The 23,578-nt window shown below is 58.6% G+C and overlaps 1 protein-coding gene across 6 annotated transcripts in view; it reads right to left on the reverse strand.

Moving 5' to 3' along the window:
* The window catches only part of LOC146839209 (uncharacterized), a 58,805-nt gene extending 41,264 nt beyond the window's left edge, over window positions 1-17,541 (reverse strand). Inside the window, exons 1-2 of one of the 6 annotated variants that reach the window (XM_085603226.1) lie at window positions 17,351-17,541; window positions 1,389-1,429 (exon numbers count right to left, since the gene is read on the reverse strand). The gene's annotated coding sequence lies outside the window, so the exon portion shown is untranslated. Of the gene's footprint in view, window positions 1-1,388; window positions 1,430-11,607; window positions 11,694-12,816; window positions 12,931-15,912; window positions 15,931-17,184 lie in introns of those variants that run through there. The other 5 variants (XM_085603225.1, XM_085603224.1, XM_085603231.1 and 2 more) reach the window with 5 other exon arrangements.
* Between the last annotated feature and the right edge of the window lie 6,037 nt (window positions 17,542-23,578).

Raw genomic sequence — 23,578 nt, forward strand, 5'->3', positions numbered from 1 at the left:
GAACGCTAACTCATCTCCTTGTGTGGTATCTGTCTGGGGGGGGGGAAGTTATTTGTCTGTACGATCGCTGGAGACGGCTCTCCCCGATGACCTCTCCCCTTGTCCTCGGCCGACCCTCCCGGTCCGTCTAACACCGTATCTTTGGATATAGGGAGAGATTGTAGCCCCCACATATTGGTTCTCTTGAGGTTTTGATTTTCTGACAGTCTGTCGCTGGTTGGGTCTTCTTAGTGGTTGCTTTATATCTTTCCACACTGTCAGGACTCACGGTAGGTTTGCTCCATACTTAACTCTGGCCACCATTTCCCCCTCACAAAACCATCAAAAAGCATTTGATCCCTGGAGTTGGAGAGCAAGTTGGCATCGTAGAAATTCCAACATGGCTGCCAACATTCCAACACTGTTGCAGTATTCCGCAGTGTAGCAGTCTAGTCATTTAGGTTAATCACACTCTGGTGAAGCACTCTCCAAGATTCCACTGTGCACTTCACCAAAGTACCTCAAGGAAGAGCAACGAATTTACATGGGCGTCGTGGAAGTCAGTCAGGGTAGTTTGCGTGCACACCGGGTTTAGATTCGGCGGTGGGTAATATTCCTAGAGTCAAGGTCAGTGAACTGTTTGATTCTTGTCACGTAAAAAAGAAATATTTTGTGGAAAGCTAATACCATAGTTTCAAAATATAACCGAAAGGTTAGAGGTGAAATAAAAGTATTAAAAAATGCTTCTTCAATTCCCTTCTAAACCGTCGGTGTATTCTCAGAGGCTTTCGTTAGGCAATTCTGTCAGAACTAATTAGTTTCTCCTGAACACGGGCGTGACCTTTCAACACGCCGCGTTAATCAGTGGGAAATACAAGTATCTCTTTTCAGCTGTGTTCAGTCAGCTGAAGTAAATATCTATAACGCAGGGCATCTCTTTAAACAAGCCCTGTTTCCTCTAGACTAAATAAAAAAAATACTTCTTAAACCAAAATCTTTCAGCCAGAGTCAGAGTTATTCGAGTGTGACGATTAGTGCACCATAAATCAAGGCTCCTATCAATGACATGAAGAGCTAACAGAAACTAACACAAGAACGAAATCCCTTAAACAAATAACTTTCTACCAGAGTCTGAGATGCTCGTGTGTAATAATTATCGCTCCATAAATCAAGACGTTTTTCAAGCACACGAAGATCTTAAGGGAAAATTAGATAAAAACCACATAACTGCAATTTATACTACAAAGCTAAAAGCCTTTATTAAGTCTGTGGTGCAAGAAAGAAAGGCAGAGACAAGAATTCCCAGAACCCCATTTAATACAGCCAGTTCAGTTCAACACACTGTAAGTACATTAATAGAAATTAGAGGCACACCATTACAGAATCAAATAAATAAAACTTAGACTTACCTGTATCATTTCAAGTGAAGTAGGATAAGCGCAGGTCGTCTCTGAAAAAGAAGAAAGAAGATTACTGAACTGCACTTCTCTTCATAAATTTAGAAGAAAGCAAAAGAGAAATAAGAAGAGAAGAAGGCTCCTAATCATATCCTGGTAAGGCAAGCAACCTTAAATGTTAAAGAACGTAAGTCATTATTAGATAAATGGAAAAGTAAAGTTACATTACATATGTGTTTTAGCACTACAAGAACACTAAGAAGAAGAATAGAAGATTGGCAGAACAAGCAGAGTGTTGGGAGCTGTCTCTTCTCTGTCCCATTCCCCTTTCCCCCCTTGATACTAACCTGCGATGGTTTATTAAAATAATAAGCAGGGAGGTTCTGAGAGGGGCATTGGAAACAGCGTTGTTCTGCTCCCGTGCCATTAGAACCAAAGTTGCTAGCCTTGACACACACTTTCTCCATTTTAGACGTGAGCGCACAAATTGGTTTAAATAAGTGACAAAACCCGATGCCCTTCCCGACTTGGGTTTCAATGCTTTTTAAGTTGCTTATGTCACGGTATGCAAGGTTGAAGGTCGTCCAAGGCTGAAGGGTTGGAGCCGAGGATGAGGACCTCCGTTTTGTCCCCACCTCCTCTGCACCCCTGGACAGGCCTCACCTCTTTTCATCCCCCTCTAGACAGGCCTCAACTCCTCTGCACCCCTGGACAGGCCTCACCTCCTCTGCACCCCTGGACAGGCCTCACCTCCTCTGCAACCCTGGACAGGCCTCACCTACTATGCACCCCTCTGGAAAGGCCTCACCTTCTCTGCACCCCTGGACTGGCCGCACCTCCTCTGCACCCTCTGGACAGGCCTCACCTCCCCTGCACCCCTCTGGACAGGCCTCACCTCCTCTGCACCCCTAGACAGACCTCGCCTCCTCTACACCCCTGGACAGGCCTCACCTCCTCTCCACCCTCTAGACAGGCCTCACCCCCTCTGCACCCCCTGGACAGGACAGCCCTCACATACCATGCACACCCCTGGACAGGCCTCATCTCCTCTGCACCCCTGGACAGGCCTCACCTCCTCTGCACCCCTGGACAGGCCTCAACTCCTCTGCACCTCTGGACAAGCCTCACCTCCTCTGCCCCCCTGGACAGACCTCACTTCCTATGCACCCCTCTGGACAGGCCTTACCTCCTCTGCACCCCTGGTCAGGCCTCACCTCCTCTGCACCCTCTGGGCAGGTCTCACCTCCTCTGCACCCCCTGGAAAGGACAGGCCTCACCTCCCATGCACCCCTGAACAGGCGTCGCCTCCTCTGCACCCCCTGGACAGGCCTCACCACCTATGCACCCCTGGGCAGGCCTCACCTCTTCTACACCCCCCTGGACAGGCCTCACCTCCTCTGCACCCCTGGACAGGCCTCACCTCTTCTGCATCCCCCTCTGGACAGGCCTCACCTCCTCTGCACCCCTGGACAGGCCTCACCTCCTCTGCATCCCTGGACAGGCCTCCCCTCCTCTGCACTCTCTGGACAGGCCTCACCTCCTCTGCACCCCTCTGGACAGGCCTCATGTTGGACAGGCCACACGAAGGGCTTGCTCCCTCCCCGCACGGCAGGGCCTGAGCTCCGGCCCACCAGGCATAACCCACGAAAAGCACCTGTACCCCGTCTCCCGACGGATCTTCTGCCCTCGGACCCCTACTCATCACGGGGCCCAGCCCCACCGGCTCCCCCGGCCGGTTCAAGCCGCCATCTTGGGCCCTGCACCACGAGGCCGCGTGGCCTCGGCCCGACCCTAACCCCGGGCCTGGCCGGCTCCGACATCCCGGCACCACCCTCCACCCAGGAGGTGAGCGGACCACTTGGCAGGTCAATGGGAGAACGAAGTGCCAAGAGCTCTTCCCCCGCCAGGTGCCGATCGCCTCCAGCTCCCCCAGGCGCTGGCTCCACCCCCTGCTGGGTGTCTGGACACCTTCATCCCGGGCCCTCCGACCTCCAAGTGCGAGGGTCCGGACATCAAAGGGCGCCTGCCCTATAACTGGGGCAACTCCGGAGCAGGAAGGCAGTTGTATCCTGGAGTCGAGAGACACCGAGAGAACTCAGCCTTGACGGACTACTGGCGCTGCCGTAGCCCGCTCTTGTGAACCATCGTCCTGCCTGCTGGCGCTGCTGCGGCCTTCTGCAACATCCATCCTCGTCGGGACCTGCTGGCGCTGCCGCGGCCCGTTGTAACGACCATCCTCACCGGGACCTGCTGGCGCTGCCGCGGACCGTACATCGACCATCTTTCCGGGACCTGCTGGCGCTGCCGCGGACCGTGTACCGACCATCTCAACCGGGACCTGCTGGCGCTGCCGCGGCCCGCACCAACTAAACCACCAAGCTCGAGGATTGTGAGCTAGTCATCATCTCATCCGAATTACCTGACCGGTAACCAGACTGTCCCGCTACCCCTTACCCTGCTTTGAGAGACTTGAATCGAGGGGACCCCTGAGTCCAGACCTCCTTGTACCATTCAACCATACCTTAAGAAGTGCTTATAAAGAACACTGAACCTTATCCGTGTGTGGTATCTGTCTGTGGGGGGGGAAGTTACTTGTCTGTACGATCGCTGGAGACGGCTCTCCCCGGAGACCTCTCCTCCTGACCCCGGCCGACCCTCCCGGTCCGTCTACCCTTTCTAACATTGGTGGCCAGCGGCGCGATCCGAATCAACGCGTAATCGTACAGAGAGTAGCTCACCCCACGACAAAAACACGATGTCAGCCAAAGATAGCAGCTCCACCGAGAAATTCCAAATGGATAAATTAGAAGAATACAACCACCGCGAACTGAGACTATTCTGCATAGAACTTGGCATTGCTACCACCGGCCTGAGTACCAAGGATGATCTAAAGCACGCCCTAGAGTCGTGGACAGAAACTAGGGTCGCCGGACCCTCCGACCAAAGCAGCATCACACCAGAGGGGAACGCCACGGCTCCCGAGGAGCGGGGAACGGGCCTCTCGCAGGAGGAGATCCGAGAAAAAGAAAGGACCCGATTGCACGAGTTGGAAATGGCACGACTCAAGATGGATGGGGAACTCAAGTTAGCTGAACAGAAACTCAACCTCGAGCATATGCGGCTCCGAGAAGAACGAGAAGAGAAGCAGAGACAGAGAGAGCTGGAGGAGAAAAAAATAACGCTCGAGCACGAGCGCCAACTAGCGGAGATAGAACTTCGGAAACAGAATAAAGAACTGGGGGTGCCTGAGCGACCACACACCCCGGGGCCAATCGAGAAAAAAGTCCACATCCCCAAGGATGTTGTCCGCGAGTATGTCCGAGAAGACGACATACAACAGTGGTTTAAAGCCTACGAGATCGCCATGACCTCCCACCGGATCGACCGGAGTGATTGGGGAGCCGGACTATGGGGGAGGTTCGTCAACGAAGGCCGCGATGCCCTATTGCAGCTCCCAGATCACCAAATGTCGTCCTACGACCACATGAAGGCTGCCCTCCTCACCCGCTACGGCCTCACACCCGAGATGTACCGCCAGAGGTTCAGAGATTGCACCCGGATCCCAGGTACAACTTGGGTAGAATACGTGAACTATTTCAGCCGTGCCTTCGAGGGTTGGATCAAGGGGAGCCATGTCACCACCTACGAACAACTCTTTAACCTTATGGTATGGGAGCACCTGTCGAACAACTGTTTCGTCGAGCTCAGGCAGCACCTCCTCGACAGTAAGCTGACTGACCCCCGGCAGCTCGCCGCCGAAGCTGACCGATGGGAAAGCACCCGAGTGGGCCGGAGGGGGCCACACGAACAGAACAGAAGCAACCAAGGCCAGCACCGTCCTCGGGGAGGAGGAGGGGGCCAGGGGCGAGGGAGAGACGCCTTGCCAGCAACACCCGTGGCCAGCACCCCGCCTCCGGCCGGCCGGGGCAACCCCCCGTGGCGTCCTGGGGTCCGAGCCAACGTCACGTGCCACCGATGCCAGCGAGTCGGCCACTACGCCAATGACCCGAGCTGCCCGCAGAACCAAACACCCAAGCCCCGCCAGGTAGCTGCCGCCGCCCTGGGGGAAGAGCGATTATCGGAGGAACCAGAAGAGTATGAGCCGGCCCAGCAAGAGTGGGAACCGGCCGCCATGGTCCTGGCGTGCTTAGGGGGAAGAGACATGGTCCCGCGGGCTCCCCTACCCGCTAACACCAGGAAATACGGTCAGTGGGTGACCATTAATGGACAGCGAGCCGAGGCCTTGCGTGACACAGGCGCCAGTGTGACGGCCGTCCGCTGTCACCTGGTGAAACCCGAGCAGATCCTGCCGAACATTCTCTGCCCCGTCCGCTCGGCAGACAACTCTGAGAGTATGTGTCAAATGGCCTGCGTCCCATTCGAATGGGGAGGGGTCTCCGGCCTGTTGAAGGTGACGGTCCGGGACGATGCCCCCGTGGACTGCCTCCTGGGGAATGACCTCGAGAGTTCCCCGTGGGCCACCGTTGAGAGAAGAGAGCACCTGGGGATGCTGGGCCTCCCGGACTGGGCCTGCATAACCACCCGGTCCATGGCCGCCCGTGCCGTCCCCCGATCAGAAGAACCGGAATGGCCAGCACCTCCGCCCCCGGTCGCCCCAGTAGAAGACAACGACGAGGCCAGCCTCCCAGACCCGACGACCGAAGGGGACGCGCAACCCCAGGACCTTCCTGACCTGGCTCAGTGGCGTCAAGAAGGGGGGCCCACCCAAGAACAGTTCCGCCAGGAACAAAAGACCTGTCCCTCCCTCGAGGGACTCCGCCAACAAGCCAGCGCCCAGAACGCAGGGGACTCCACCGGAACTCACTGGGTCTACTGGGATAACGACCTGCTATACAGCGAGCAAAGAATCGCCGAGCTGGGGGCCGGTCGAGTACTGGTGGTACCTCTCCGCTTCAGAGACTTTCTGCTCAACCTGGCCCACGATGTCCCCCTGGCTGGACACCTGGGCCAGGACAAAACGTACAGCCGCCTAGTGACCCACTTTTTCTGGCCGAAAATGAGGAACGACGTCCTGAACCACTGCCGATCTTGCCCCACATGCCAAGCCAGCGGGAAGAGTGGTCGGAAGCTGAAAGCCCCTCTGCAACCCTTCCCTGTGGTCACCACCCCGTTCGAGAGGGTGGGGATAGACATTGTGGGGCCTCTGGACCCCCGCACGGCACAAGGACACAGGTTCATCTTAGTACTGGTGGACCATGCCACCCGCTACCCCGAGGCGGTGCCCCTACGGACCGTGACAGCTCCGGTGGTTGGCCGGGCCCTAATGGGGATCTTCTCCCGGGTAGGCTTCCCCCGAGAAGTCGTCAGCGACCGAGGCACGAACTTTATATCCAAATACATGAGGTCCCTCTGGCAACAATGCGGGGTCACCTACAGATTCACGACCCCCTATCACCCCCAAGGGAACGGACTAGTGGAGCGTTTTAACCGCACTCTCAAGGGGATGATTGGGGGATTGGAAGAGCCCCTCCGTCGCCAGTGGGATGTACTACTCCCGTGCCTCCTCTTCGCCTACCGAGAAGTTCCCCAGAAGTCCCTCGGTTTTAGCCCTTTCGAACTCCTGTACGGGCACCCTGTGCGAGGGCCCCTCAGCCTAGTAAAAGAAGGTTGGGAGATGGCCCCCCTAAAGACCCCTCCAGACGTCTTCAAATACATCCTGGCCCTACGCAATCAGACCCGGCGCTTCAGAGAGATGGCCAAGGCGAACCTCGAGGCCAGCCAGGAGGACATGAAGAGGTGGTATGATCACAATGCCTCCTCCGTTGAGTTCGAGCCTGGACAACAAGTATGGGTGATGTCCCCCACCGAACCATGTGCCTTGCAAGATAAGTGGACGGGGCCCTTCAAAGTGGTCGAGCGCAAAAGCCCCGTCACTTACCTCATCGACCTGGGGACCTCCCGGAACCCCCTTCGGGTCCTCCACACCAACCGACTCAAACCACACTTTGTGCGCTCAGAACTCAGCCTCCTGATGGCTACGGACAGTGGGGCCGAGGAAGACTCCGAACCCCTCCCGGATCTTCTGAAGACTCAGGAGAATGACGGCTCCGTGGACGGGGTCCGGCTCTCTGACGCCCTCACTGCGGAGCAACGCCAGGGCTGCCGGAACCTCCTGCTGCAGTTCGCGACCCTGTTCTCCCTCACCCCCGGGGTCACCCCTTGGTGTTTGCACGACGTGGACACCGGGGACAGTCCCCCTGTCCGACACCGGGCCTACCGCGTACCAGATCGGGTACGGGCCTGCATACAGGAGGAAGTGGCCAAGATGCTCACAATCGGGGTCATCGAGCCCTCGGACAGTCCCTGGGCCAGTCCGGTTGTATTGGTTCCCAAAGCCGCTGCCCCCGGCACCGCACCTGAACTGAGATTCTGCGTCGACTACCGGGGCTTGAACGCTGTCACCCGGACCGACGCTCATCCGATTCCCCGAGCAGACGAGCTGATCGACCGGCTGGGGGCCGCCCGCTACCTTAGTATCTTCGACCTAACAGCGGGCTACTGGCAGATCGGCCTCACACCCAGGGCTCAGGAACGGTCAGCCTTCTCTACCCCCGATGGCCACTACCAATTCAAGGTCATGCCCTTCGGCATGAAGAATGCCCCCGCCACGTTTCAACGCCTCGTGAACCAGGTCCTGGCGGGGCTCGAAGAGTTCAGCGCTGCCTACCTGGACGATATCGCCGTATACAGCCGCCACTGGCCCGACCACCTCCGTCACCTCCAAGAGGTCCTACAGGCCCTCCAGCGGGCCGGCCTCACAATTAAGGCCGGCAAGTGCCAAATTGGCCAAGGGTCGGTGACCTACCTTGGGCACCAAGTGGGAAGCGGGCTGGTGGCCCCGCTACAACTTAAGATTGCTGCCATCCAGTCCTGGCAGCCCCCCGTCACCCAGACCGAGGTCCGAGCCTTCTTGGGGCTCACCGGCTACTACCGGCGGTTCGTGAAGGACTACGGCAGCATCGTGGGGCCCCTCACGGGTCTCACGTCCAAGAACCAGCCGAAGCGGATTAACTGGACCCCCGATTGTCAAGCGGCCTTCGAGAAGCTGAAGGCCGCCCTGTGCACCGCCCCTGTGCTCCAGGCCCCCGATTACAGTCGGGAATTCGTGGTACAGACCGACGCCTCCGACCACGGCATCGGAGCCGTCCTTTCTCAGTTAAACCCCGAAGGTCATGACCAGCCGGTGGCCTTCATCAGTCGACGTCTCCTGGCCCGAGAACAGCGCTGGAGCACCATCGAGAGGGAGGCCTTCGCAGTGGTGTGGGCCCTCAAAAAGCTCCGGCCCTATCTCTTCGGTACCCACTTCCGGGTACAAACCGACCATCGACCCCTGCAGTGGCTGATGCAGATGCGGGGGGAGAACCCAAAACTCTTGCGCTGGTCCATTTCCCTGCAGGGAATGGACTTCACTGTGGAGCACCGACCAGGCCAAGACCACGCCAACGCGGATGGCCTGTCCCGCTTTTTCCGCCTCGACGAAGAGAGTCCCCAAGGAGATGGGTGACTCTCCCCGCCTTCAGCTGGGGGGGACGCATGTTGGACAGGCCACACGAAGGGCTTCCTCCCTCCCCGCAAGGCAGGGCCTGAGCTCCGGCCCACCAGGCATAACCCACGAAAAGCACCTCTCCCCGTCTCCCGACGGATCTTCTGCCCTCGGACCCCTACTCATCACGGGGCCCAGCCCCACCGGCTCCCCCGGCCGGTTCAAGCCGCCATCTTGGGCCCTGCACCACGAGGCCGCGTGGCCTCGGCCCGACCCTAACCCCGGGCCTGGCCGGCTCCGACATCCCGGCACCACCCTCCACCCAGGAGGTGAGCGGACCACTTGGCAGGTCAATGGGAGAACGAAGTGCCAAGAGCTCTTCCCCCGCCAGGTGCCGATCGCCTCCAGCTCCCCCAGGCGCTGGCTCCACCCCCTGCTGGGTGTCTGGACACCTTCATCCCGGGCCCTCCGACCTCCAAGTGCGAGGGTCCGGACATCAAAGGGCGCCTGCCCTATAACTGGGGCAACTCCGGAGCAGGAAGGCAGTTGTATCCTGGAGTCGAGAGACACCGAGAGAACTCAGCCTTGACGGACTACTGGCGCTGCCGTAGCCCGCTCTTGTGAACCATCGTCCTGCCTGCTGGCGCTGCCGCGGCCTTCTGCAACATCCATCCTCGTCGGGACCTGCTGGCGCTGCCGCGGCCCGTTGTAACGACCATCCTCACCGGGACCTGCTGGCGCTGCCGCGGACCGTACATCGACCATCTTTCCGGGACCTGCTGGCGCTGCCGCGGACCGTGTACCGACCATCTCAACCGGGACCTGCTGGCGCTGCCGCGGCCCGCACCAACTAAACCACCAAGCTCGAGGATTGTGAGCTAGTCATCATCTCATCCGAATTACCTGACCGGTAACCAGACTGTCCCGCTACCCCTTACCCTGCTTTGAGAGACTTGAATCGAGGGGACCCCTGAGTCCAGACCTCCTTGTACCATTCAACCGTACCTTAAGAAGTGCTTATAAAGAACACTGAACCTTATCCGTGTGTGGTATCTGTCTGTGGGGGGGGGGAAGTTACTTGTCTGTACGATCGCTGGAGACGGCTCTCCCCGGAGACCTCTCCTCCTGACCCCGGCCGACCCTCCCGGACCGTCTACCCTTTCTAACACCTCACCTCCTCTGCACCCCCTGGAGAGGCCTCACTTCCTCTCCACCCTTTGGACAGGCCTCAGCTCATCTGCCCCCAGGACAGGCCTCACCTCCAATGCATCCCTGGACAGGCCTCACCTCTTCTACACCCCCCTGGGCAGGCCTCACCTCCTCTGCACCCCTGGACAGGCCTCACCTCCTCTGCACCTCTGGACAAGCCTCACCTCCTCTGCATCCCTGGACAGGCCTCACCTCCTCTGCACCCCTTTGGACAGGCCTCACCTCCTCTGCACCCCTGGACAGGCCTCACCTCCTCTGCACCCCTCTGGACCGGACTCACCTCCTCTGCACCCCTGGACAGGCCTCACCTCCTCTGCACCCCTCTGGACAGGCCTCACCTCCTCTTCACCCCTGGACAGGCCTTGCCTCCTCTGCACCCCTCGACAGGCCACACCTCCTCTGCACCCTCTCGACAGGCCTCACCTCCTCTGCACCCCCTGGACAGGACAAGCCTCACCTCCTCTGCACCCCTGGACAGGCCTCACCTCCTCGGCACACTGGACAGGCCTCACCTCCTCTGCACCCCTGGACAGGCCTCTCCTCCTCTGCCCCCTGGACAGGCCTCAACTCCTCTTCACCCATGGACAGGCCTCACCTCCTCTGCTCCCCTGGACAGGCCTCCCCTCTGCATCCCTGGACAGGCCCCACCTCCTCTGAACCCCCTGGACAGGTCTCACCTCCTCTGCACCCCTCTGGACCGGACTTACCTCCTCTGCACCCCTGGACAGGCCTCACCTCATCTGCACCCTCTGGACAGGCCTCACCTCCTCTGCACCGCTCTGGACAGGCCTCACCTCCTCTGTACCCCTGGACAGGCCTCGCCTCCTCTGCACCCCTGGACAGGCTACACCTCCTCTGCACCCTCTCGACAGGCCTCAACTCCTCTGCACCCCCTGGACAGGACAGGCCTCACCTTCCATGCACCCCTGGCCAGGCCTCACCTCCTCGGCGCACTGGACAGGCCTCACCTCCTCTGCACCCCTGGATGGGCCTCTCCTCCTCTGCCCCCTGGACAGGCCTCAACTCCTCTGCACCCATGGACAGGACTCACCTCCTATGCACCCCTGGACAAGCCTCCCCTCTGCACCCCTGGACAGGCCCCTCCTCCTCTGCACCCTTGGACAGGCCTCTTGGTGCTTCTCACAGGAGCTCTCGGTGAAGGATTCTCATTAAGGACAGTGGAGCCCAGAGTTCATTCCACCCCATACAGTGCCTCTGACTCCACCCTGGGCCTCGGGCGGTATGCACAGGCCCCTAATAGAGACACTGCTCCCTTGGACAGGCCTCACCTCCTCTGCACCCCTGGACAGGCCTCACCTCCTCTGAACCCCCTGGACAGGCCTCGCCTCCTCTGCACCACTGGACGGGCCTCACCTCCTTTCACCCCCTGGAGAGACCTCACTTCCTCTCCACCCTCTGGACAGGCCTCAGCTCATCTGCCCCCAGGACAGGCCTCACCTCCTATGCATCCCTGGACAGCCCTCACCTCTTCTGCATCCCCCTCTGGACAAGCCTCACCTCCTCTGCACCCCTGGATAGGCCTCAGCTCCTCTGCCCCCTGGACAGGCCTCAGCTCCTCTGCACCCCTGGACAGGCCGCTCCTCCACTGCACCCCTGGACAGGCCTCAACTCCTATGCACCCCTGGACAGGCCTCACCTCCTCTGCACCCCTGGAGAGGCCTCACCTCTGCACCCCTGGACAGGCCGCACCTCCTCTGCACCCATGGACAGGGCTCTTGGTGCTTCTCTCAGGAGCTCTCGGTGAAGGATTCTCATTAAGGACAGAGGAGCCCAGAGTTCATTCCACCCCATACAGCGCCTCTACCTCCACCCTGGGCCTCGGGGAGGTATGCACAGGCCCCTAAGAGAGACATTGCTCCCTTGGACAGGCCTCACCACCTCTGCACCCCTGGACAGGCATCTCCTCCTCTAGGCCTCACCTTCTCTGCACCCCTGGACAGGCCTCACCTCCTCTGTACCCCTGGACAGGCCTCAACTCCTCTGGTCAAGCCTCACCTCCTCTGCATCCCTGGACAGGCCTCACCTCCTCTGTACCCCTCTGGACAGGCCTCACCTCCTGTGCACCCCTGGACAGGCCTCACCTCCTCTGCACCCCTGGAGAGGCCTCACCTCCTCTGCCACCCTTGGACAAGCCTCGCCTCCTCTGCACCTCTGGACAGGCCGCACCCCTTCTGCACCCCTGGACAGGCCTCTCCTCCTCTGCACACCTGGACAGGCCTCAACTCCTCTGGACAAGCCTCACCTTCTCTGCACCCCTGGACAGGCCTCACCTCCTCTGCACCCCTGGACAGGCCTCATCTCCTCTGCCCCCCTGAGCAGGCCTCGCGTCCTCTGCACCCCTGGACAGGCCTCACCTCCTCTGCACCCCCTGGAGAGGCCTCACTTCCTCTCCACGCTCTGGACAGGCCTCAGCTCATCTGCCCCCAGGGCAGGCCTCACCTCCTATGCATCCCTGGACAGGCCTCACCTCTTCTACACCCCCCTGGACAGGCCTCACCTCCTCTGCACCCCTGGACAGCCCTCACCTCTTCTGCATCCCCCTCTAGACAGGCCTCACCTCCTCTGCACCCCTCTGGACAGGCCTCACATCCTCTGCATCCCTGGACAGGCCTCACCTCCTCTGCACCCTCTGGACAGGCCTCACCTTCTCTGCACCCCCTGGACAGGACAGGCCTCACCTTACATGCACCCCTGGACATGCCTCACCCCCTCTGCACCCCTGGACAGGCCTCGCCTCCTCTGCTCCCTGGACAGGCCTCAACTCCTCTGTACCCCTGGACAGGCCTCTTGGTGCTTCTCTCAAGAGCTCTCGATGAAGGATTCTCATTAAGGACAGAGGAGCCCAGAGTTCATTCCACCCCATACAGGGCCTCTGACTCCACCCTGGGCGTCGGGGAGCTATGCACAGGCCCCTAAGAGAGACACTGCTCCCTTGGACAGGCCTCACCTCCTCTGCACCCCTGGACAGGCATCTCCTCCCCTGCACTCCCAGGCCTCACCTCCTCTGCACCCCTGGACAGGCCTCACCTCCTCTGCACCACCGGACAGGCCTCGCCTCCTCTGCACCACTGGACAGGCCTCACCTCCTCTGCACCCCCTGGAGAGGCCTCACTTCCTCTCCACCCTTTGGACAGGCCTCAGGTCATCTGCCCCCAGGACAGGCCTCACCTCCAATGCATCCCTGGACAGGCCTCACCTCTTCTACACCCCCGTGGGCAGGCCTCACCTCCTCTGCACCCCTGGACAGGCCTCACCTGCTCTGCACCTCTGGACAAGCCTCACCTCCTCTGCATCCCTGGACAGGCCTCACCTCCTCTGCACCCCTGGACAGGCCTCACCTCCTCTGCACCCCTCTGGACCGGACTCACCTCCTCTGCACCCCTGGACAGGCCTCACCTCCTCTGCACCCTCTGGACAGGCCTCACCTCCTCTGCACCCCTCTGGACAGGCCTCACCTCCTCTGCACCCCTGGACAGGCCTTGCCTCTTCTGCACCCCTCGACAGGCCACACCTCCTCTGCACCCTCTCGACAGGCCTCACCTCCTCTGCACCCCCTGGACAGGACAAGCCTCACCTCCTCTGCACCCCTGGACAGGCCTCACCTCCTCGGCACACTGGACAGGCCTCACCTCCTCTGCACCCCTGGACAGGCCTCTCCTCCTCTGCCCCCTGGACAGGCCTCAACTCCTCTTCACCCATGGACAGGCCTCACCTTCTCTGCACCCCTGGACAGGCCTCCCCTCTGCATCCCTGGACAGGCCCCACCTCCTCTGAACCCCCTGGACAGGTCTCACCTCCTCTGCACCCCTCTGGACTGGACTCACCTCCTCTGCACCCCTGGACAGGCCTCACCTCATCTGCACCCTCTGGACAAGCCTCACCTCCTCTGCACCCCTCTGGACAGGCCTCACCTCCTCTGTACCCCTGGACAAGCCTCGCCTCCTCTGCACCCCTGGATAGGCTACACCTCCTCTGCACCCTCTCCACAGGCCTCAACTCCTCTGCACCCCCTGGACAGGACAGGCCTCACCTTCCATGCACCCCTGGCCAGGCCTCACCTCCTCGGCGCACTGGACAGGCCTCACCTCCTCTGCACCCCTGGAGAGGCCTCTCCTCCTCTGTACCCCTGGACAGGACTCTCCTCCTCTGCACCCATCTGGACAGGCCTCACCTCCTCTGCACCCCTGGACAGGCCACTCCTCCTCTGCACCCCTGGACAGGACTCTCCTCCTCTGCACGCCTGGACAGGCCTCTCCTCCTCTGCACGCCTGGACAGGAATCAACTCCTCTGCTCCCCTGGACAGGCCACTCCTCCTCTGCACCCCTGGACAGGCCTCACCTCCTCTGCACCACTGGACAGGCCTCACCTCCTCTGCACCCCCTGGAGAGGCCTCACTTCCTCTCAACCCTCTGGACAGGCCTCAGCTCATCTGCCCCCAGGACAGGCCTCACCTCCTATGCATCCCTGGACAACCCTCACCTCTTCTGCATCCCCCTCTGGACAAGCCTCACCTCCTCTGCACCCCTGGATAGGCCTCAGCTCCTCTGCCCCCTGGACAGGCCTCAGCTCCTCTGCACACCTGGACAGGCCGCTCCTCCACTGCAACCCTGGACAGGCCTCAACTCCTCTGCACCCCTGGACAGGCCTCACCTCCTCTGCACCCCTGGAGAGGCCTCACCTCTGCACCCCTGGACAGGCCTCTCGGAGCTTCTCACAGGAGCTCTCGGTGAAGGATTCTCATTAAGGACAGAGGAGCCCAGAGTTCATTCCACCCCATACAGCGCCTCTGACTCCACCCTGGGCCTCGGGGCGGTATGCACAGGCCCCTAAGAGAGACACTGCTCCCTTGGACAGGCCTCACCTCCTCTGCACCCCTGGACAGGCATCTCCTCCTCTAGGCCTCACCTTCTCTGCACCCCTGGACAGGCCTCACCTCCTCTGTACCCCTGGACAGGCCTCAACTCCTCTGGTCAAGCCTCTCATCCTCTGCACCCCTGGACAGGCCTCACCTCCTCTGTACCCCTCTGGGAAGGCCTCACCTCCTGTGCACCCCTAGACAGGCCTCACCTCCTGTGCACCCCTGGATAGGCCTCAGCTCTTCTGCATCCCTGGACAGCCCTCACCTCTTCTGCATCCCCCTCTAGACAGGCCTCACCTCCTCTGCACCCCTCTGGACAGGCCTCACCTCCTCTGCATCCCTGGACAGGCCTCACCTCCTCTGCACCCTCTGGACAGGCCTCACCTCGTCTGCACCCCTCTGGACAGGCCTCCCATCCTCTGCACCCCTGGACAGGCCTCGCATCCTCTGCACCCCTGGACAGGCCTCACCTTCTCTGCACCCCCTCTAGACAGGCCTCACCTCCTCTGCACCCCTCTGGACAGGCCTCGCATCCTCTGCACCCTCTGGACAGGCCTCACCTTCTCTGCACCCCCTGGACAGGACAGGCCTCACCTTCCATGCACCCCTGGACATGCCTCACCTCCTCTGCACCCCTGGACAGGCCTCGCCTCCTCTGCTCCCTGGACAGGCCTCAACTCCTCTGTACCCCTGGACAGGCCTCTTGGTGCTTCTCTCAAGAGCTCTCGATGAAGGATTCTCTTTAAGGACAGAGGAGCCCAGAGTTCATTCCACCCCATACTGGGCCTCTGACTCCACCCTGGGCCTCGGGGAGCTATGCACAGGCCCCTAAGAGAGACACTGCTCCCTTGGACAGGCCTCACCTCCTCTGCACCCCTGGACAGGCATCTCCTCCCCTGCACTCCCAGGCCTCACGTCCTCTGCACCCCTGGACAGGCCTCACCTCCTCTGCACCACCAGACAGGCCTCGCCTCCTCTGCACCACTGGACAGGCCTCACCTCCTCTGCACCCCCTGGAGAGGCCTCACTTCCTCTCCACCCTTTGGACAGGCCTCAGCTCATCTGCCCCCAGGACAGGCCTCACCTCCAATGAATCCCTGGACAGGCCTCACCTCTTCTACACCCCCCTGGGCAGGCCTCACCTCCTCTGCACCCCTGGACAGGACTCACCTCCTCTGCACCCCTGGACAAGCCTCACCTCCTCTGCATCCCTGGACAGGCCTCACCTCCTCTGCACCCCTTTGGACAGGCCTCACCTCCTCTGCACCCCTGGACAGGCCTCACCCCCTCTGCACCCCTCTGGACCGGACTCACCTCCTCTGCACCCCTGGACAGGCCTCACCTCCTCTGCACCCTCTGGACAGGCCTCACCTCCTCTGCACCCCTCTGGACAGGCCTCACCTCCTCTGCACCCCTGGACAGGCCTTGCCTCCTCTGCACCCCTCGACAGGCCACACCTCCTCTGCACCCTCTCGACAGGCCTCACCTCCTCTGCACCCCCTGGACAGGACAAGCCTCACCTCCTCTGCACCCCTGGACAGGCCTCACCTCCTCGGCACACTGGACAGGCCTCACCTCCTCTGCACCCCTGGACAGGCCTCTCCTCCTCTGCCCCCTGGATAGGCCTCAACTCCTCTTCACCCATGGACAGGCCTCACCTTCTCTGCACCCCTGGACAGGCCTCCCCTCTGCATCCCTGGACAGTGGAGCCCAGAGTTCATTCCACCCCATACAGTGCCTCTGACTCCACCCTGGGCCTCGGGGCGGTATGCACAGGCCCCTAAGAGAGACACTGCTCCCTTGGACAGGCCTCACCTCCTCTGCACCCCTGGACAGGCCTCACCTCCTCTGAACCCCCTGGACAGGCCTCTCCTCCTCTGCACCCCTGGACAGGACTCTCCTCCTCTGCACCCATCTGGACAGGCCTCACCTCCTCTGCACCCGTGGACAGGACTCTCCTCCTCTGCACGCCTGGACAGGACTCAACTCCTCTGATCCCCTGGACAGGCCACTCCTCCTCTGCACCCCAGGACAGGCCTCACCTCCTCTGCACCACTGGACAAGCCACACCTCCTCTGCACCCCCTGGAGAGGCCTCACTTCCTCTCCACCCTCTGGACAGGCCTCAGCTCATCTGCCCCCAGGACAGGCCTCACCTCCTATGCATCCCTGGGCAACCCTCACGTCTTCTGCATCCCCCTCTGGACAAGCCTCACCTCCTCTGCACCCCTGGATAGGCCTCAGCTCCTCTGCCCCTGGACAGGCCTCAGCTCCTCTGCACCCCTGGACAGGCCGCTCCTCCACTGCACCCCTGGACAGGCCTCAACTCCTCTGCACCCCTGGACAGGCCTCACCTCCTCTGCACCCCTGGAGAGGCCTCACCTCTGCACCCCTGGACAGGCCTCACCTCCAGGCTTTCCCTCTGAACCCTGGACAGGCCTCTCCTCCTCTGCACCCCTGGACAGGCCTCTCGGTGCTTCTCACAGGAGCTGTCGGTGAAGGATTCTCATTAAGGAAAGAGGAGGCCAGAGTTCATTCCACCCCATACAGCGCCTCCGACTCCGCCCTGAGCCTCGGGGCGCTATGCACAGGCCCCGAAGAAAGACACTGCTCCCCTGGACCTGCCCAGTGGCGCCGGGGGCAGGACTGTGGCTCGGACCGAGGCGCTTTAATACCACACACCAGACACTAGGCGCTACACACGAGGCACGTGTTCATCCCTCAGAATAAGGGAAATGTCCTGATCCATTTCGCATCTTTCAGCCCCGGTACCTGCTTCCGATTATGCTGCTGCCCCCCCCCCTCAATGATCCGTCCCCAAATGTGACCTTTAACCCGGAAGTGTCCTCTCTGGGAGGGGGCAGATCTCATGGGGTATTTCTGACTTGTGGTGATGATCGTGTCTTGTGCAGCTGACACTGCACCCCACTGTACCCCACTACTGATGTCTGTCCCTCTAGGGGTGTTATACTGTGTGTATCTCTTCTTGTGCGCAACTTGTGATAATAAATGTTTATACGAGGCGCCTCGACTCCCTCCGGCCTCGTTCACGCTTTATAAACATCCTGAAATAAATACAGAATAAACCCCTCCCTGGGAGACTGCTGCTGCCTCCCCCTGGGCACCCCTGTAGTAGGTTAGGAGTGGCCCCTCTGCTTCTCATTGTGGGAGGGGCCCCTTTGCTTCTCCTGTGGTATGGGCCCCTTTGCTTCTCCTTGAGGGGCCCTTTGCTTCTCCGTGTGGGTGGGGAACCTCTGCTTCTGCGTGTTGGAGGGGCCCCTCTGCTGCTCCTTGAGGGAGGGGCCCCTCTGCTCCTCATTGTGGGAGGGGGCCCTCTCTTTCACCGTGTGGGAGGGGCCCCGCTTCTCCTTATCGGAGGGGCCCCTCTCTTTCTCCATGTGGGAGGGGCCCCCTTCTTCTTGTCGGAGGGGCCCCTCTCTTTCTCCATGTGGGAGGGGCCCCCTTCTTCTCCTTGTGGGGGAGGGGAAGGAGTTGGATGGATGGATGGAAAGAGAGGAAGGGGGAGACTGGGACATCTTAAGGATTGTGGGGGCCCTGGACCAAACATTTCGGGGCCCCTGCTCAGACCAGTACTTAATTCATGATCCAATCAGACTGCTCCAGATTCTAAAGTGTGTCCAATTAGCAGCCCACTGACGTCACTGCACACAATCCCTGCCACCCACCTGTAATACAAATATATGAAAACAAACTGTGTTTAAAAACTATTCAAGGTCATCAGGGCAGGGCTGTGTGGAGAACAGAGCCAGGTCTATCAGGGGCCCCTGAAAGGCTGGGGCCCGGGCCAGAGCCCACTTTATCAAGGCCTTAAAACGACTCTAGGAGGAGGGAGAGGGAGAAACAGAGGGAGGAGAGGTGGTGAGAAAGCGATCAGAGAGAGAGGAAAGACGTGGAGATGTATGGATGGTTGGATGGATGGATGGATGGATGGATGGATGGGTGGATGGGTGGATGGGTGGATGGGTAGATGGATGGATGGGTAGATGGGTAGGTGGATGGATGGGTAGATGGGTAGATGGGTGGATGGGTGGATGGGTGGGTGGGTGGATGGATGGGTGGGTGGGTGGGTGGATGGATGGATGGGTGGGTGGGTGGGTGGGTGGATGGATGGGTGGGTGGGTGGGTGGATGGATGGATGGATGGATGGATGGATGGATGGATGGATGGATGGATGGATAGATGGATGGATGACTGGATTCAGTCAATCCAACGCCTTCCCGCTGGAGGTCTCTCCTCCTCAGTCAGGAAGCCCAAACTCTGGGCCTCATTTATGGGGTTTTGGGTCGGGCAGCACCACAAGGAATCTTGCTGCACTGCTCTACGTCAGAACAAAAGGGCAGGAGTGCGCTGTATCTATGCGATACAGCGCATTCCTGTCCTTTTCCCCAGCGCAGGCGCACAATGGGCTGTCTTGTGGCAATACAGGCAGCCTTTCGCCATGGTGCAATGCAAGGGGGCCTGCGTTGCGGGGCTGATTGATTTTGTGCAGGAAGGGAGACCTTCCTGCACACAGTCAATCACAAGAGGCGATTTCCTATTTCTATGTGTGCTGCAGAATGCAACACTAATAGAAAAAGGAAAACACGAGAAGAAATAAGAAAAGTTCTCCTCGTTGTGCCTCCCTAACGCCACCCCAGGGGTGGCGTTATATTCTGACGTATTCCCAGGTTTACAATCTCCCCTAAATCTGGGAATGCGTCAGATTCCTTGGGTGTTGCGGGGGAACACCCACAGTAACACCCATGAAACGCCCGTTTCATGCAGTGCTCTGCGTGAAAGGAGCACATATTTATAAGGCCATGAAAAGCCACGTAAAGTGGCTTTACGTGGCCTTATAAATACACAGTGGTACATTGCGCCACTGGAACATCAAAAAAGTGAAGTTCTTACGGCGCAAAAGTGCCAGTCTCTGGGTTCTACTTGCACCAGCATGTGACCTGGCTAGGTGCCAGCCATCTGTTCTGCTCTCAGCCTGAGTTGGCTTCATCTTGCCAACCACGAGCGGTGTCTCCTCTTGGATTCTGGTGCAGAACATGTTAGCCCTGTGGGACCCCCATCAGGTTGACCGATTTGCAACTTGTGATAACGCCCATTGTCCACAATTGTGTGCCCTCCAGTTTACACTATGGGAAATGTTGGGGGACACATTTCGGTTGAGGTAGAGTTTTCACCTTCACTACACCTTTCTTCTCATATCCTTAATTCCTCCAGTTCTCAGGAAGATTCACCATGACCGGTCTGAAGCAATTCTTACCACGCATGACTGGCCAGAAGGGTGTGGTATGTGGACCGTCTGCGCCTTTCCTTGTGCCGCCCGCTACATCGGCCTCTCAGAGTGGACCTTCTTTCCCAATTGGAGGGACAGGACCCGCGCTCGCCCTGCAGAGCCTCCACCTTCATGTCTGGAGATCGAGAGGGGCTATACCCATACCTCCCCCTCCAGAGCCTCCACCTTCATGTCAGGAGATTGAGAGGGACGGGACCCGCACCTCCCCCTCCAGAGCCTCCACCTTCATGTCTGGAGATTGAGAGGGACGGGACCCACGCTCGCCCTGCAGAGCCTCCACCTTCATGTCTGGAGATCGAGAGGGGCAATACCCATACCTCCCCCTCCAGAGCCTCCACCTTCATGTCTGGAGATCGAGAGGGGCAGGACCCACACTCGCCCTCCAGAGCCTCCACCTTCATGTCTGGAGATTGAGAGGCTCAGGACCCACGCCTCACCCTGCAGAGCCTCCACCTTCATGTCTGTAGATTGAGGGGGACGGGACCCACGCTCGCCCTCCAGAGCCTCCACCTTCATGTCAGGAGATTGAGAGGGATGGGACGCACACCGCCCCCTCTAGAGCCTGTAGGAGAGTAGGATCTGCTTCTTAAGGTTACCCCCACCTTTTGCTGATGTATCACTGTTTTCGACTTAGACTGACTGGGATCTTGCTATTCAGGACCCCAGTCCATCTGCTTACTCCTCTAAATTGATTCCATGTACTTTAGGAACACTCCAGATCAGATTCTGGGGTACCCTTATCAGTCCCTAGTCTATGGTACACCATGTACCCAGGGCATAGCTACACCAGAGGCCTCCCAGGGGCTGAAGCATGTATTGTGCCACCCCTGAGAGGCCATTCAAAATGACACCACAGGTCTGCTACTGCAGCCTGTGTAAGGTGGTGCATGCACCCCTTACTGGGATATAGGTTCCCTATATCTTTTCTAAATCACTACACATATAAAACCTATCAGTTACCCCTACGGCAGGCCGTAACAGTCCTGAAGGCAGGGTGCTGGGTTTTATGTGAGAGGGTGCCTATGCATGAGCAGGGCCCCTCTGCAGCCGTTCGAAATCTATTCTCCGGTGTTGTCTGTAATGCAGCCAACCATATATATTTAAGTGCATTATAACCTAGCGGTAAATGCTAATTTTAAAACGACTGCTTAGGAACATGTCATGTTTGGTGTCAAACACCTTGGAACCATACCTCCCCGCCAGTAACTGGCGAGGGAGGTAGGATTCCACCCTTCTAGAGGGAATTATGTGAAACACCGGTACCAGCTCTCTCAACCTGGGCATCACAAAATGGATGCTTCCAGCCACAGACACGAGTCTGCCCTCCTGCTGCTGAGCCAAGCTCAAGCAGGGGAGGCCTGGACAATAGGTTTCCTGTCACAGGGAGGTGTGACCATCTCCCAGACAGGCTTTAGTGTATTGGGGCTTCGTGGTTGCACTCTGAGAGAGCCAGAAAGTCTGCACTGGGGGCACATTTGGTGTCCCCATGCATAGTCCAGCTCAAACCTGTTGCGGGAGCCATTTGCTCCTGCTCTGGTGCGAAACCGGACAAAGGACATGGGTGTAGCCACCCCTCTGTCCTACCCCTCCCCTAGGAAGGTCCACAGAGTTAGTCCAACCCCTTCCCTGGGTATAAAGTGGGAAACCTGACTACAGGACTTTAGAATTTATCTGGACTAAACTCTGCAAGCAGAAACCAAGTACTTCGACGATCTACACTTCGCTGGACGACAGAAAAATCTGCCTTGGAGTAAAAGAGTTACTCCCCTGCAGCAGCAGGCACCTAAACAAATCTGACTGGTTTGCATCTCCCGAACTCCTGAGGACGCCGAAGATTTCTCCAACAAAGGAAGTGGGTTCCCGAGCATCTCTGAGGTATGTAGTGCGCTCTATAAATGTCTTTGATTGATTGATTGATTGAGGTCGATCTGCTCTCTCAGCAATCCTGAGACCAGTATCCCTCGTGGGGACCGTGCAACCCGAACCCCTGTGCACCGTGTACTTTTTGCAGCAGCATATGCTTTTTAGCGATCCATGAGGCTGTGCTTTGGACTACGTATAGTCCCAACCCCAAGCAGTATTTCCACTGAAGATCTCCAGCCTCCACTCCACGAGTGCTCTGTGGACTGGTGCTTTGTGATTCCGCTCAGGGTCCCTTCGCGATCCCTGGTCCGTTGACCTGTGAGTCCTGGCGAGGGTCACTTTGATTCTCCTTGGCTGCTCCAGACGTGCCCTGACTCCCCATAGCTTGGAGAGTCTCCTGACCTTGCTGGTCCTCACCGTAACCTGTTTCCTCTGCCCGCGTGGGTTGCCGTTGCCAGGGCTGGTTGGTGTTCAACCCAGATGTGGTAATGACCACTTAACCAAGCTTGGTTAAGTTATTTCCCCTATTATTGTGTGTCTTTGCTTCTGTTGGCTGGTGGGTGAGTATTCTGAGTTCTGATTGGCTGCCTTACGTTGTGGCTGCTCCTAATAAAGCTCTATGTTAATATCTACATTTTGTGGACCGCACTTCACTTTGGCGACCAGCGATGAGGTACTTTCCTGGCAGGAGCATCCACCTCTCTCCGCATCGCTGAAGCAACTGTTCGTGTATCTGAATTTGGAGTTGCTTCTCTTCTGAAGTTCGTCTGGTTTTCCTTCCTGGATATGTTATTCCTGTAGCTGCCACTTTCGCCCTGCTTGTCGTTGGCGTTGCGGTAATGCTTTTCCTCATTTTGCCGCGCGTGGGCACCCCGCCGTTGCACTCGTGCCACTGCCTTCGAGACTGAGCGCGCCAGAGTGTTGCCTGGTTACGGGGAGGCACGTGTTTACGTGCCAACGTTCGTCACAGCGTGGCGTTGCTTAGATACAGCAAGCCTCTTGTTGATGCATGAGCATTTCCTGGATACACACTCATGTTTCCGACTGTCCTTCTGCTATTTTGGTTGCTAAGATACAGTACGCTTTGAGTCTTACGCTGTCTGTGCAAGCAAACACATTCAAAAGATTCATATCCAGTCTTTTACTCATTTCTCAAATATAAAGGTTGGGTTTTTTTTTTTTTTTTTATTATTATTTTTTATTTTGACCTTTGTGCTTACACTTATTACCATGGCCAGTTCTAACTGTGGTAACTCACCACCACTATTTTTCAAAGGTGCCAACCAACCCAGCATGAAGTGGGACAAATGGCTTCGTCATTTTAACAACTACTTATTGGCCATCAATGGGGCAACTTTTTCTCCACAAAGGAAAACAGCTTTACTGCTAAATCCTATGGGTCACGATGCGGGGGATATGTTTGAACACTTGCCTGCTGC

This window comes from Triturus cristatus, chromosome 4_2 (assembly GCF_964204655.1).
Source record: "Triturus cristatus chromosome 4_2, aTriCri1.1, whole genome shotgun sequence".
In the NCBI taxonomy this organism is placed as follows: domain Eukaryota; kingdom Metazoa; phylum Chordata; class Amphibia; order Caudata; family Salamandridae; genus Triturus; species Triturus cristatus.